Genomic DNA, 13,324 nt, shown 5'->3' on the forward strand with positions numbered 1-13,324 from the left:
GTTGCAACGTGAACGAGGTCGTGGCACGGCACGAGCGGAATTTGTAAAGGGCACTGGCGTGTAATAGCCACTCGAAATCCACGCCGGTGTTAACGTTTGCGCCGTAGCTGAACACGAAACGCTGGAAGGACACAGCAACGAACAATAATCCATTTAATATCGCTTCTGTTATTCGCGACACGATCTTGCGGCCCATGCTCTCGTCATCTATCGGACCTGCGAATCTTTAGTTTCGTAGTTGTTGCATCATCTTTTGTTAGTTTGATTGGATGGAGCGTACGTGGTGATTCGTGTAATTGTTCTCAGGAAATTTTAGGATGGCGATCCCGTTGTTCGCGGCACGATCTTGCGGACCATGTTCTCGACATCTATCGGACCTGCGAATCTTTAATTTCACAGTCGTTGATCTTTCGGAATTGTATTTAAGACCGCGGTATATGATACGAATGATTTTGTTGCAAGCGAAGCGCTGCGGGAGATTTCGGTGGTTAAATTAATTTTTTATAAATGGAGTGTTATTTTTTTATTTTAAATATGTTAGTATCTGTTGAGGTAAAATCCAGGAGATGTTACTCTATGTTGTGTCGCTTTACGGTTAACAATATATGTTTCGCAGTTAAGATGGTTAAGGTTCGTATCTGGACCGAACATCTGAAACCATTCGTTGTAGCTGCATCTCTCTTAACTTTAGACGAGTACAAAAGCAAAACCTTTACAGAGAGACTCTTCTTCCATTTCCATGTTCCTTACGTCCATTTCTATTACGTATACACGTACAATATGTAAACTATATTTGCAACAATGCAGTTCATGTCGAAAGAATATTCAATATTCAAGTAAGAATATATTGTTCCAAATTAATTCTAAATTAAATACATTAGGAAATGTAAATGAACGTCATTATTTTATAGTTTCCCAAAATCTTGCTGGTCTCTTAGTAACTTCCATTTCAAGGTAACTTCTTCACGAAAGTGGAATTGTTCCAGTAGAGACATACTTACGTAGCGATGTCTCACTGTATTAAATTAGACCAAACTTATGAGTCGGCCGTTAATGTCGGAGCATTGTTCGCGAACGTTTAGTTGTTTTCGTGCAGTCACCAGTATTCTGTATTAATCCCTTTCCCCTTCATCCATAATTCCTCATTATCCGTGGAATTTTCTTCGTTATCACATTATCAAAGCGAGTTCTTTCAAAATTGTTCATCCTCGACCAAGTCGAATCTTACATATACATAAACATAATTAGTGCTAACAAAGACTCGTAGTTCGTGAGGCTATGCATCGATGCTTCGGTTTCGTTGCACAGACGATGGTAATTGTACATTGGGTTGAAGCGTCGTTGAAACGTTTGCGGGCAAGCGACGAGCGTTGTACAGTACAGTGAGATGGTTTACAATGTCGCGAAACGTCGTCACAGCGGCCAAAATTTGCTCCAAGAAATTCAGAATGGTCGGAGTAGGTTTGCGCTGAGTTCAACATTGTCGCAAGAACAGAGTTCCTCCATAAATCTTGGACGAGGATCGCGGTTATCTTGCAACGCTATTGTAAAGCTCGTAATTGGTCCATGAGGGAATATTCCTAAGATCGTCGTATACTTCTCTATCGCGATTTTCATCGCCGCCGGTTCGTTGTTAATCTTACCTGAAAATTCGCAGCTCGTATTGCCCGATAGCGATTGTTCGTTCACAGTTATTAAAACGAACGTCCGAGCGATGGAAACGCTTAAATGATCGCAGCGTATAACGGTGTTTGAGCATAAAGCGAGCTCGTTTATCGACGTTTATTCATTCGTCACATGGGTGGCTTCGGATTGCAGACAGAAACGCTCGCTACTCCGCGTGATCGTTGCTTTTAACCAAAAGCATTTACAGTCTGACGGAGAAGGCGAGAAGTTGAGAGAAAAGAAAGAGAAATATTTTTTGGTTCTTGCTTTCACTGTGTTAGTTGACGTACTCGAGATTCGGAGTGAATCCTATTGATTGATATAGATTGATCAAATATCTTGGATATTCAAGTCGATAAGAAGATACAACAACGACTTTCTCTTTTATTTGCATCAGATACTCTTGTGCCTTGGTAGCTGTTAATTCTCATTAATTAATAGAATGCAGGGAAGCGGGTAAGACATTATTCAAACAGCATAAGAGTAAAGTTGGATTTAATCGGTGATGAGAGTGCTTAATTGAGGAGCTACATGGACCGATTTCAAAATCCTAAAGCAGAGGAAAGCAACGAGGTTATAAACATTGGGATTTGTTATCATCTGTACCAACTTTTTGCAAGAAAGGAGCTGATGGAAGTAAATCATTCGTTTTTTTAGAATTGAACGTCGATCTTGAACTTGTATAACAAAGTTGCGAAACTTATGAGAAAGATAAGTTCCGTATTCTAATAGAAAATATATAATTTAGATAATATTGCAAAACGTTCAGAACGTTCGAGTTCTACTGTATTGAGGTGGTAGAACATGTTGGGTATTATTAAAGTACTCTGGTGTTTAACTTTAACAATGTTTATTTCGATGTCGTCATTGTAACGTGACGCACGTCCAGCTCAAGCGATGACGATACAGACTTGATACAGCATCGATACAGACTCGACACGAACCAACAGTGACTATCCATCTGACTGACTAACCATGCGACTACCAGCGACTACCATAAACCACCATCATCAATTATCAAACGACTATGAACGACTATGAACGAATATGAGTGACTATGAGTGACTATCAAACGACTATGAGTGACTATCAAACGACTATGAATGACTATCAAACGACTATGAATGACTATCAAACGGCTATGAACGACTATAAAATGACTATGAACGACTACGAACGACTATGAATGACTATCAAACGATTAAGAACGATTATAAACGACTATGAATGACTATGAATGACTATGAATGACTATGAATGACTATGAACGACTATGAACGACTATCCCGAGCTTTTCCTCGCTTTCCCTTTTTATAGGGTGCCGAGGTCCTCGGAAGAGACAGTTTTCTTCCGAGGTGGGGATGGAAAAACTCGTAGGCAATAAAACAATAAATTTTCTTCTCGAAGGCCCATGAGTTTTTTAGTAAGTCCCAAGATTTATTCTTTTACGACGTCCTGTACTCGGACGTCGTTTCGCGGGCCATGTGGCCAACAAATGTGCTTCAACCCTGAAACTTTCTCTACGGCCATGGGCTGCTACAGTATTATAACGACGAGATCACATCGAACAAATGTTCAATTTCGCGAGTCTCTGTGCCTACAAACGATGCTTTTCTCGGCTCGATTGCCAATTTCCTGCATCCTCGTTCTTTGTTCGTTTCGAAGTTCAAGTGTTTTCCGAATTGCGATTCACACGTCGGATGTGATTTGAAGTAGCGTTTCCCTATAAATTCCGACACAAACTCGGCGCGAATTTACAAGCGTTTGTAATTATCAAGCGCAACGTTCCGATTTCCAATATCAGCTCGCCGTGTAGCCATTCATTGCGAAGTGAATTAGTGGCTCGAATAAGAGTCGAGTTGGCGATTACGCAGGCAAAGTTGGGACGAGTTTGCAGATCGCGTTATCGATGAGAACGTTTCGATTCCCCGTGCTAATTAATTTCGAAGCGGAAATTAACGGACAAGAAATTCATCCATTGTTATTGGATTCCACAAAACCACCATCTTTCCTTTTTATTCTTCTCTTAATTAACGAGGAAGTCGAACAATTCTGGGCAAAGGAACTACAACCGGATGGTAATTAATTATACGTGAAAACCCTACTTTGGTGCGCAGAAATCCGACGAGGCTGATCGAATTTTGTTCTCCTCGAATTATTTATCGTTTTTATATATATCCATTGAGGCCATGTTTTCACATTAAACTCTATTCCATATTACCAACAAACAATTTTCCTAATGTCAAAAAAATCAGAATTCCAAATCTTCCAATGTTATTTACCAAATCAGAAGTTGTTTAATAAATTATACTTATAGATAGTTTAGTGATGGAATCCAAACAATCGCTGATATCCGGCGAGTCTACAACAAACATTGGACGATCGATGATTTATTAAAGATTCATCGCAAGGAACTAGTGGACGAAGATCCACCAGGGGCAAGGTTGCTGATGCATTAATTAGAAGCAATTTAACCATTACACCAGCGATTAAGCAAACTATCGAGCGGCGTCAAAAGCAGCTGTTATGGTGACCGACATCACTCGAGGCTAGGTGGGCCGGATGCAAATTCCTTAATCGTTTTCGGTAAGTTTGCAGACACGAAGGGACGCTCAAACCTCTCTCGACACGCTTCTACAACCGTGAAATCGCGTTCCTACTACTTTTCCTATTCTCTTCCTCAATTTATCCAGCGAGCCGATTTCGTGGTGCGGCCTCGTTACATCGAGCCTGTCGGCGTTGAGTGATTAATTCTCGGCCAGTTAACAAACTTCGTTCGAAGTTGATGACGCAATTACCGGAAGTTAGGTATCCTCTTAGATAAACCGTCGGATTTGCAACAATTCATTTGCACTCTTCGTGTCTCATATACGGAGTGTCGCAGACGAAACGACAAAGAAAGTCCATTTTACTTTGACACAGTGTATGGATAAGATTTCGCCTTTGTATCAGAGTGAGAAGTATGAAATGCGAATAAGATACAAAGAAAGGTTGGTCGTCTGACTGATGCTAGCACGTTTCCAGCATAAAATGAAATTGTTTGTAACTTGAAAAATCCTCGAACGATACCTTTGTGTTTGTTTCGTCGTTTCGATGTCTACGCACGACCTTCTAAATTAATATTCTCTGATATAATCCGTATATTTTGTGGCATACTCGAGAAATTAAATCACCAGGCGTTTGAAAATCCATGAAAAAGATCGACGTTGCTTTCTCTGATCTTTAGATGAGAGGAAAACACTTTCTTCTATCAAAACACATCGTCCCGACATAGAGGTCTTCAAGTTGGAGATCCCATCTAGATGAATTCGACAGCTGGAAGACACAAGTTGCGCAAGTTCTTCTAGAAATCTGGAAACTCGATCTTTAATTCAACGCTCTTTCTCGAAGAAGCAAACAACGCGTAAATAATTGATACGTCCAGTACGCCGTCCGGTTAGTCCCGTTCTTCAGGAACGACGATGAAGTTTGCACGAGACTACGTCGGGAAGACGAACTATACGACGCGACGCGCGCGCAATGATTAATGCAAATGGCCAGAAGTACTCAGTGTCGTCGTTCGAGAACGACACGTCCTTGGAATCGATTCTTGCGTTCAACGAGCCTCGGATAACGACCCCCGTTAAGTTTCTCGGTGTCTTCAACGCGACCCTTCCTCTTGGGAATCGCTAGTGGCGTGAAACTTGCGTGATTAAATCGCCTTTAACGCGCAGACAACTCGGTCATCTTCGAGCATACGACATGACTGGAATTTCGAATACGTTGATCAAAACTGTGAGCAGATTACAAGTCCACGGGCGATGACAACCGCCTGGCCAAGAGCGTTCAATAGCTTTTTACATTGAACGGGAAAATTCGAATATCGCGATGCATCGGTTTGCACCTGGTTCAAAGTAGAGCTTAAACTTGGTCTCGACTAGGCTGTAACAGGTCTTTCACCGGGGATTTTGTGGCACGACGAGCATACAATGGGAACCTTTTGAATCACGTATTCGACGCGATCATCGCGAAACGGTAATTTTCGATGGTTTGATCTCTCCTTCTCTTCGCGATATCTCCACGCGCGTTGATTGAGATCGTTCTCTCTTTCCCTTTCTTTTCTCTCTTTTCCACCGTTCTTTTGAATAGCAAACGTTTTCGATTCCACGTTGCTATCAAAGATCGTATGTCGCTCCAACACGACCCCGTCCCTTCTCTCTTCCCTTTTTTCTCTCCTTTTTTTTCTTTTCATCGAACTTCAAAGCGAGTCCCCCCGTTCACGCGTCGTTGTAACTTTGTTTCCTCCCAGCGAGATTTTTGCGACGCTTGCTCCGCGCCACTGGAAATCTGGATAACCCAATACGCGTGAAATGGAGCCGGTAGAACCGGTGTTCGACCGTGTTCACGATATCCGAATCGGCGTGAGCGTCGCGACAAATCCATCAATGCTGAAATAGTGCGGTTACGCTGAAAAAAAGATGCTTCCTTTGGACAAGGCATATGCATGACTTTTTATTCTGTTTTCGATGATATGAAAACATGGGTTCGCTTCTAGTCGATAGTAAGGCTTGATTAATAAACGATGTATCGTTTTCGAAACAATTTATCGCGTGATATGCGAATTCACAACGTGGAAAACCGTTAAAACATTGTGAAACGTCCTGCAATTTCGTTTCTCGTTTATTTTCGCTTTGTAGAATGAATATTCCAGTCCGTTATTGGCTTCTCTGTGGATTTCAAAAACGTATTTTCTGTCGCCCGTTATGCTTGGAAATACAGAATGATTTATTATTGAGTAAAGAATTCCAGCTTTTTATAACCTGTTCAACCACTTTTCATCAACGAAAAGTAATATAACTCGTTAAATCAGAGCTTCGTATTTATTTAATAACACCAACGTACGAATTTATGTGATGCAATTAATGGGCCGCGAGAGATGGGAAAAAGTTACTCGTTAAGTGAAAACAGACACCGGCGCAGTAGTAAGACATCGCGCGAAAGCAGACACAGACGTCAAAAATTATATTGAAATTCTGCTGAAGTCCTACTTCCTTAGCTCTGTTTATAAAATAATAATATAATTATAAATAATTATATTCGTGTTAATGGTTATTCGTGTATTCGTTACATTTTTCATCTGGAAATTTTATCTCGATCGAAACGTGTAACGTTGAGAGAGAAGGTTAAATTTCGCTAGAAAACTCAAAATTAAAATGCAAACTATATTCGAGAATTCAGTTGCGAAGGGATCGTAATTGTGCTTCTTACGCGAATGCATGAAAATAACGATACAAGCGGAAGCTTTTACTCGCCGAGCTTTGTTCTTCGTTCCTTCAATTATCGCCCTTCTTAGTTCCTCTTTGTTCTTTGTACATTCGAGTAGGGCCACTTAGACTCGAGATATTTAATTTCCGTTTCTCGCAGATGGAAACATTGACGGATAATAATCTCGCGAAAATGGGTATAACCCGTACAAGCCGGTATTCACCTCTCAAACGTGAAATCGGTAACAAGCGGAAAGAAACGAAAGCTCGCCGGAGCTTAGCCACGGATTACGAACATCTGCTACGCGTTTACTCAACCTTTTCCACGCGACAGACACCCATTTTTCTAGCTACCGTATTTTCCCTTCTCCCTGAACACTTTGCCCTAATTAATTAATTCGAGGAAGGCAACGCTGCTTATTTACGCGTTGTAATTAACGCAAGCGTCGTAACAACCTAAAACCCACAGCCGTCCTCGTAAAAAGCTCGACGAACAGTCGCGCTTATTTAATTAATATCTTTTCATTAAACGCGTCATGTTGAAACGGAATTTGTTACACGAGGGTTAAAGCAAAATTGAAAGACTCCCTTTTCCAAGTACATTGTCCCGCAATAACGCACGATAATGTCGACTTAAAATTCTTAATTCCTCAAAAAAAAACCGATTAATTTTACGGAATTAGAGCCGCGAAGAAATAACGCGTGGTTGTTGGATAATTGTTTATTGAAACTTGATTGAAACTCAAATTTATTCCCTTGAAACTCTGAGAATTTTCATTCGGGAAAACGTTTAATGTACTATTCAAGTATTGCAAATTATTTAATTTAACGTTTAATTAGAAATTCTGTTTTCTTGCTTTGCGTGTCGCGAGAAAAAATTGCAAAGATATTTCTTGGACGCACTGTATAGTACGGTATTTAATACCGAGACACGAAAATGCGAAAATTAGAAAAGCATACTGTTTAAATCCGTTAGAATTTCTGTGAGTCGCGTATCATCTGACCGTTGACGCCTAAGATGGCAAAAGAAGGAAGATTTACTCCTCAAACATAGCAATCTTTTCTGACCGTATCGTAAGTTTGCGCGACCTAACGTCCAACACTAACAAACCCCTTTCCATGCTTCGTGTTAGTTGATTTATCGTCTTCCACCCGTAATTCCTAAAGAGCTCGGCGCCTTTTAGTAAAACAGACTCTTGGCTGCGTGGTTCCGCCTCGTTACTTCACTCGTGTTGGTAACGTCGAAGATTAGGTTTCCCTCGTAGGATTTTGTTTCAGCTGTCTGGTTTCATTAGCCGTTGAAAGCGACCGCCGAAGAGTCGCTCGAGGGCTAAACGCGCTCACGCGTTTCGGAACGGGATTACTATCGTGTTGTGTTTTAATAGAAGTCAGTTTACGTCGAAGCTGGTCGGGCGTTTCGGCTTCGTTCGCAGAATTTCAGACACTTTAAACTCTAATGGAAGGATCATGCACGGTCGCGATACGGAAACACACATTGCAACGGTGGTAAAATTGATTTAGTTACACGCGTCGCCCTGAGACGTTCGATGTTTAATAAAATCCGAGTCTCGGAGCTATTTTCGACACCGGGTTTGGTAGATTGCTCTTGACGTCTTCTATATTACAAGCTTTAAAGATAGACGAAACAGGGAATAATCGACTCTATGGTATAACATTAAAATTGAAGCTGTATATTAGCCATTTTCATATTAATCAATCGTTCCATTGTAAACAAAATTTTAGGCAATTATATTTTTAGAATAAAGAGATTGTTATTGAATATTCATAATTTTGTATTCATTCATAAAATAATTAATAATTTGTACATTGTAAATAAATAATTCGTAATTTATAATTATATTAATTAATTACTAACATCATAATAAATGTTTAAAAATTCTTCATATCGATTATCTATTTCGTTTATTAAAATCCATCGACCGCTATTAAATTAGAATCTCTGTCTATAATACGAAAAGCACCGAGATCTGAACTCGAAGGAGAGAACTACGTTGCCTTCTAATTTATAAATCAAAAGGAGCTTTCTATTTTAAGTCGTTCTAATCGTCGTGGGAAGTAAATGGAAGCAACAGCCTCCTGATGTTCTAGCAGAAGAGTTTTCAAATACATCGAACAGCTCCGACGTTTTGTAATATTTTACTTTTAAGATGATTAGATCGTAAAGCTAAAAGCTACATTAATGTAATCTGGAAAAGTTTCAACTTGAGATTTCGCGATTATTCATTTAAAAAGTGTCTAAACTTTAGCTGTTTCTACGCGTCCGAGAATGACGAGCTGCTCTTTAAAATTTCACCTGAAACTTCGAGAAGCTGAACTTCACACGATATCGATCTTAAAAATGTTGCCATTAAAACAGGATTAAAACTCGAGTTTTAAATCTTCAACCGTCAAAGGCTCAAGCGCTATACACCACTTCGTACCTTCGTCTATGTAACTCGCAACGATTACGCGTAGAAATTCAATTTCATTTACGTTTTACGTATAAAGTCGGAGATTTCAACGAAATGGAGTCGCAAGCACAGCACAAGCAGACGTCTGTTCGTGATTATTTTCAAAGCACGAACGAACGAAAACTCTGAAACAGTTCCGATTCTATCGGTCGTTCTATCGTGCTCCGTCTTTCTCTACACGAGCATCTTCTTCCACGATGTTCCCTGTTCCCGATGTTAGCAACACAGCCAGGTTCGTCCAAGCTCGTTCTTGTTTCATCAGCCATGGCCCGACACGAGTTTCCGCCCACACCGACACGGTGCCATATATCTCGCGGAACAGAGGTACGAACGCGGCACAAGCAAACCGGTTGTCCGGGGAATCGATTTCTCGTTACCTTTGATTTTCCACTTAGCTAACACTGGTTTGCGGCGCGCCATCGACCGGAGATTGCTGTTTCTTCGCCATCACGAGCTCGAATTAAAGGCGAATCGACGAAACCAAGGGGTTACAGTTCATTTTCTTTGTACAATGTTCCGGGAGAAAGTTGGAGGCGATGGAATGAAGAGGGTTCAAGGAAGGACAAGGTAATCGGGTCTCAATCGGGGAGAAGAAATTCGTGACTATTAGAGCAGCAATTTTGAAGCGAGTAATTATAGAATTGCCCTGGGAATAAAGGGATTGTAGGGTTCATAGGCTGTAGGATTCGAGCGAAAGATTCGTGGGGTTGATAAATTCGAGTAAGTGAAATATACTTAAATAGAGAAATGATCGTATGTTATAAAGCTTTGTATTAATCCTATCCACGCTATAAAGTTATGGTAACGCTGCTACGATTCTCGTATGGAAAGTAGAAAATCATAACGTCAGCCGATCTATGGTTTCTAATTTTCATAGAATAGTGCTGTTATCATAAAAAGATTCATTATATCTTTTCAGTCGTAGAAACGTATAGTACTGGATTGGCAACTAAGAGATTGCGGATTTTGTCAATATCACCTAATAAAAAATCCACAACCACTTAGTCGCCAGCCCAATATCTATTTTATATTTTTCTACTAACAGATACGTGTTTTGAAGAAGGTGTAATTTCCAAATAATTCACAATTTAGTAGTATCATCTTTTTAGTATCTATTAGGTTGGCAACTAAGTGATCGCGGATCTTTTATTAGGTGGTATTGACAAAATTCGCAATCACTTCGTTGCCAAGCCAATAGAAACCAAAAGGACGACACCACCAGGTTGTGAGTTAACTGGAAACAACAAAAACACGAATCTGTCAATGGAAAAATATAAAATGCGAGAAATTTTAAGGGACGAAACACTATTTTTCGATTGTTTGTATAGTACTACGAAAACAAAATTGGAACAATTTCAGAAAGAGTTACGGGATCGGGATCTGGCTGCTGAAAGGTAATTGGCTTTGTTCTGTTGTTTCGTTCCCTCCATGCAGTTCGTTTTCCCAGAAACTGTAAGACCTGTGTTCCTCGGTTCGATAACTATAGCGAATATCATTCCTCCTCTTACGTGACTTTTATCGTTTGATTTTGCTAGTTTGCAAACGGCTCGCATAACGGTAGGTGGTTGGATCTGCTGTTGGATCAAGTCCGGTTACAAGTAGTAACGGGCATGCTTGATCAGACACGGACTACCAAAAGCGTACGATCTCCTAGATTTGTAATTCGAGAGATACAGTTAGCAAAGAAGTTTGCAACAAGTTTACTAGACTAGACTTGAGTTTAGAGTGGAGGTTGTAACTTACTCCAAACAAGTTTACACGATGTATCAATAAATGATCTCACGAATACGTTTAGTGAAACTACTCGAAATTCTTCAGATTCGTTCCTCGATATCTATTCTTGTGAAATTTTGGAAATGTTCAACCAATACAATTTTCGATGATCGCCCCTGTTACAAACCAGTGATCATTTTCTTTGAAAATTTCAACGATCAGAGAATCTGGATAAAGCGAGGGATGTTTCGCATGGATTTCAGAAAACAATGGAAATTCAATCGGAAAACAATGTATTAACGTAAACTATGTAACAGAGCACCGTCGTACGAGTAATTTTGTTAATTCGGATGCACGAACTCGTTTCTCTTGATATAGCCTTGAAAAAAAATCCTATTTTTCTACAACTGATTTTTACTCGGTTCGTTAACCGTTTTCTTTTTTTTTCGCGTTTCTTATGCAAATAGTAACCGCGTTGGCCAGCCGAAGGACGATCCGCTGCGATTGTTTTATTGTTGTTCCCTTTATTAAATTTTTAGCTGCGCACGGTTCCTTCGAAGTACGTGAGGTTCAAACTTCATTCGTTCGTGCTGCGAATAAAAGGATACAGTCTGATAGTACCTAGGGTAGAATCCGTGCAAGTTAAATATTTAATTCGGCCGTTATTTTACCAAAGGAACGGCGTTCCTTTCCTTTAAATTCTTCTCTGATTCCTTTCAACGTGTTTGATACGTTCTTGAGAAACGTACTACCTGAAATTTTTTTTTTAAAGACATGAAAATTTCAATGTACCCTGGATATTACAAGATGGTTTCCATCTGAATTTTCCTTGGAAAATTCGTAGGGTCGTTCAAGTGTAAACGGAGTTAGACTCCCGTGGAAATGATTAATACAGTGAACGGTTTCTGACGGTTAAATTGCGAATATTTACGCAAATTCATATTTTTATGAATACAATTAAAGAAATGGAACGTACAGATATAGAGTGAATTTTTAGTCGCTATATGAATGAATTATAGTCGTCGTTTTTTAACAGATTCAAAGTGACGTATCCTCTCCGCTCATTTGCAGCTCGTTATTAAGCGCGATGGAAGAAAGGAGCGTCTCGCGAGACGAGAGTCATTCGCGCGATTCCATTTTACAGCTCGTAGTCGCGCTTTCGCCGCGAACAATCGCCTCGCGAGTATTTCAGTAACGAACAGAGCGCATAATAAAGGCCTCTGTTTCACCATCAACGAAATGTAAGAGGAAGACAGAGCGAGGCGAAAAAGCATCCAGCCGTTTCACGGTACGTTGGAACGCGCGTTACACACAGATTCATGGTGTTTTACATTGACTCGCTACAAGAAGGATTCCTCCTGGAAGCAACCTCGCTCGTGAATTTACACGGCACAGGATCAAACTTACCCATTAAGAGCTATCGTGGATGAAATTTCGCTTCGTACGAGTGTTGTCTTAATATCGTCGCTCTGTCATACGTAATTATACAATGTTATTATTTAAAGACCATACCGGAACGATATAATTAGTCGTTCATTTTTCTTTTTACTTTCATATCATTCGGTGGCTGAAAGGAAATTTTTATGTCACACGAAGTTATTGTGGAATGGAGTAACTCCATAAATAAATAAATGATAAATCCACGAGTGTGTTGCAACGACGAATATTATTAACGATAACCCAAAATCAAACGTAAACGTAGTTTTAATGCAGGTTGATAGTATAATGAGTTTTGAAATTGTTCTCCTATAAAGCATGGGAAATGTGAGTTATCTGGTTTCTTGCTTGTGGCTTTGAAAAATTATTCAAACGTTTAAAAGTTCCAGATTGAACAAGAAATTCTGTTTCGCCTAAGATCTGGCCAAGTTCGATGTACTTTGGCATAACGGGCATTGCATAGGAAAAATAAAGTGGAACGTGAAAGAGACTGGTGAAAGGGAATAGAGGAAGGTAGAGGAAGAACATGCCCGTGGAACGCTAGGTTCAATTTGGCCCCGGTGTATGATAGCACGGTAATATGGCGTAATATGGGGTAACACGGGCAGGCATGTGGAGCGCAACGAATGGAATTGCTACGCGGGATGCGCAACCTCGAAGACGATGCGGCTGGTGCATGGCGGCTGAAACGGAAACGCTCGAAGAAGCTCGACCGGATAAAGTGTTCCCATTGTCGGATATATTCGGCTGGTAAACACCGTACACGCATTGTTCAGGTATTAAGGGGGGAGGGAT

General features: G+C 40.2%; 1 long non-coding RNA gene across 1 annotated transcript in view; it reads left to right on the plus strand.

Annotated features, from left to right (window-relative positions):
• Positions 1–268: 268 nt before the first annotated feature.
• Positions 269–13,324, plus strand: part of LOC132907724 (uncharacterized) — a 214,436-nt gene continuing 201,380 nt past the window's right edge. The window contains exon 1 of the long non-coding RNA XR_009658253.1: positions 269–280. This is a non-coding gene — a long non-coding RNA (uncharacterized LOC132907724). The remainder of the gene's footprint in view (positions 281–13,324) is intronic.

The sequence above is a fragment of the Bombus pascuorum genome, chromosome 6 (assembly GCF_905332965.1).
Source record: "Bombus pascuorum chromosome 6, iyBomPasc1.1, whole genome shotgun sequence".
Taxonomy (NCBI): Eukaryota; Metazoa; Arthropoda; class Insecta; order Hymenoptera; family Apidae; genus Bombus; species Bombus pascuorum.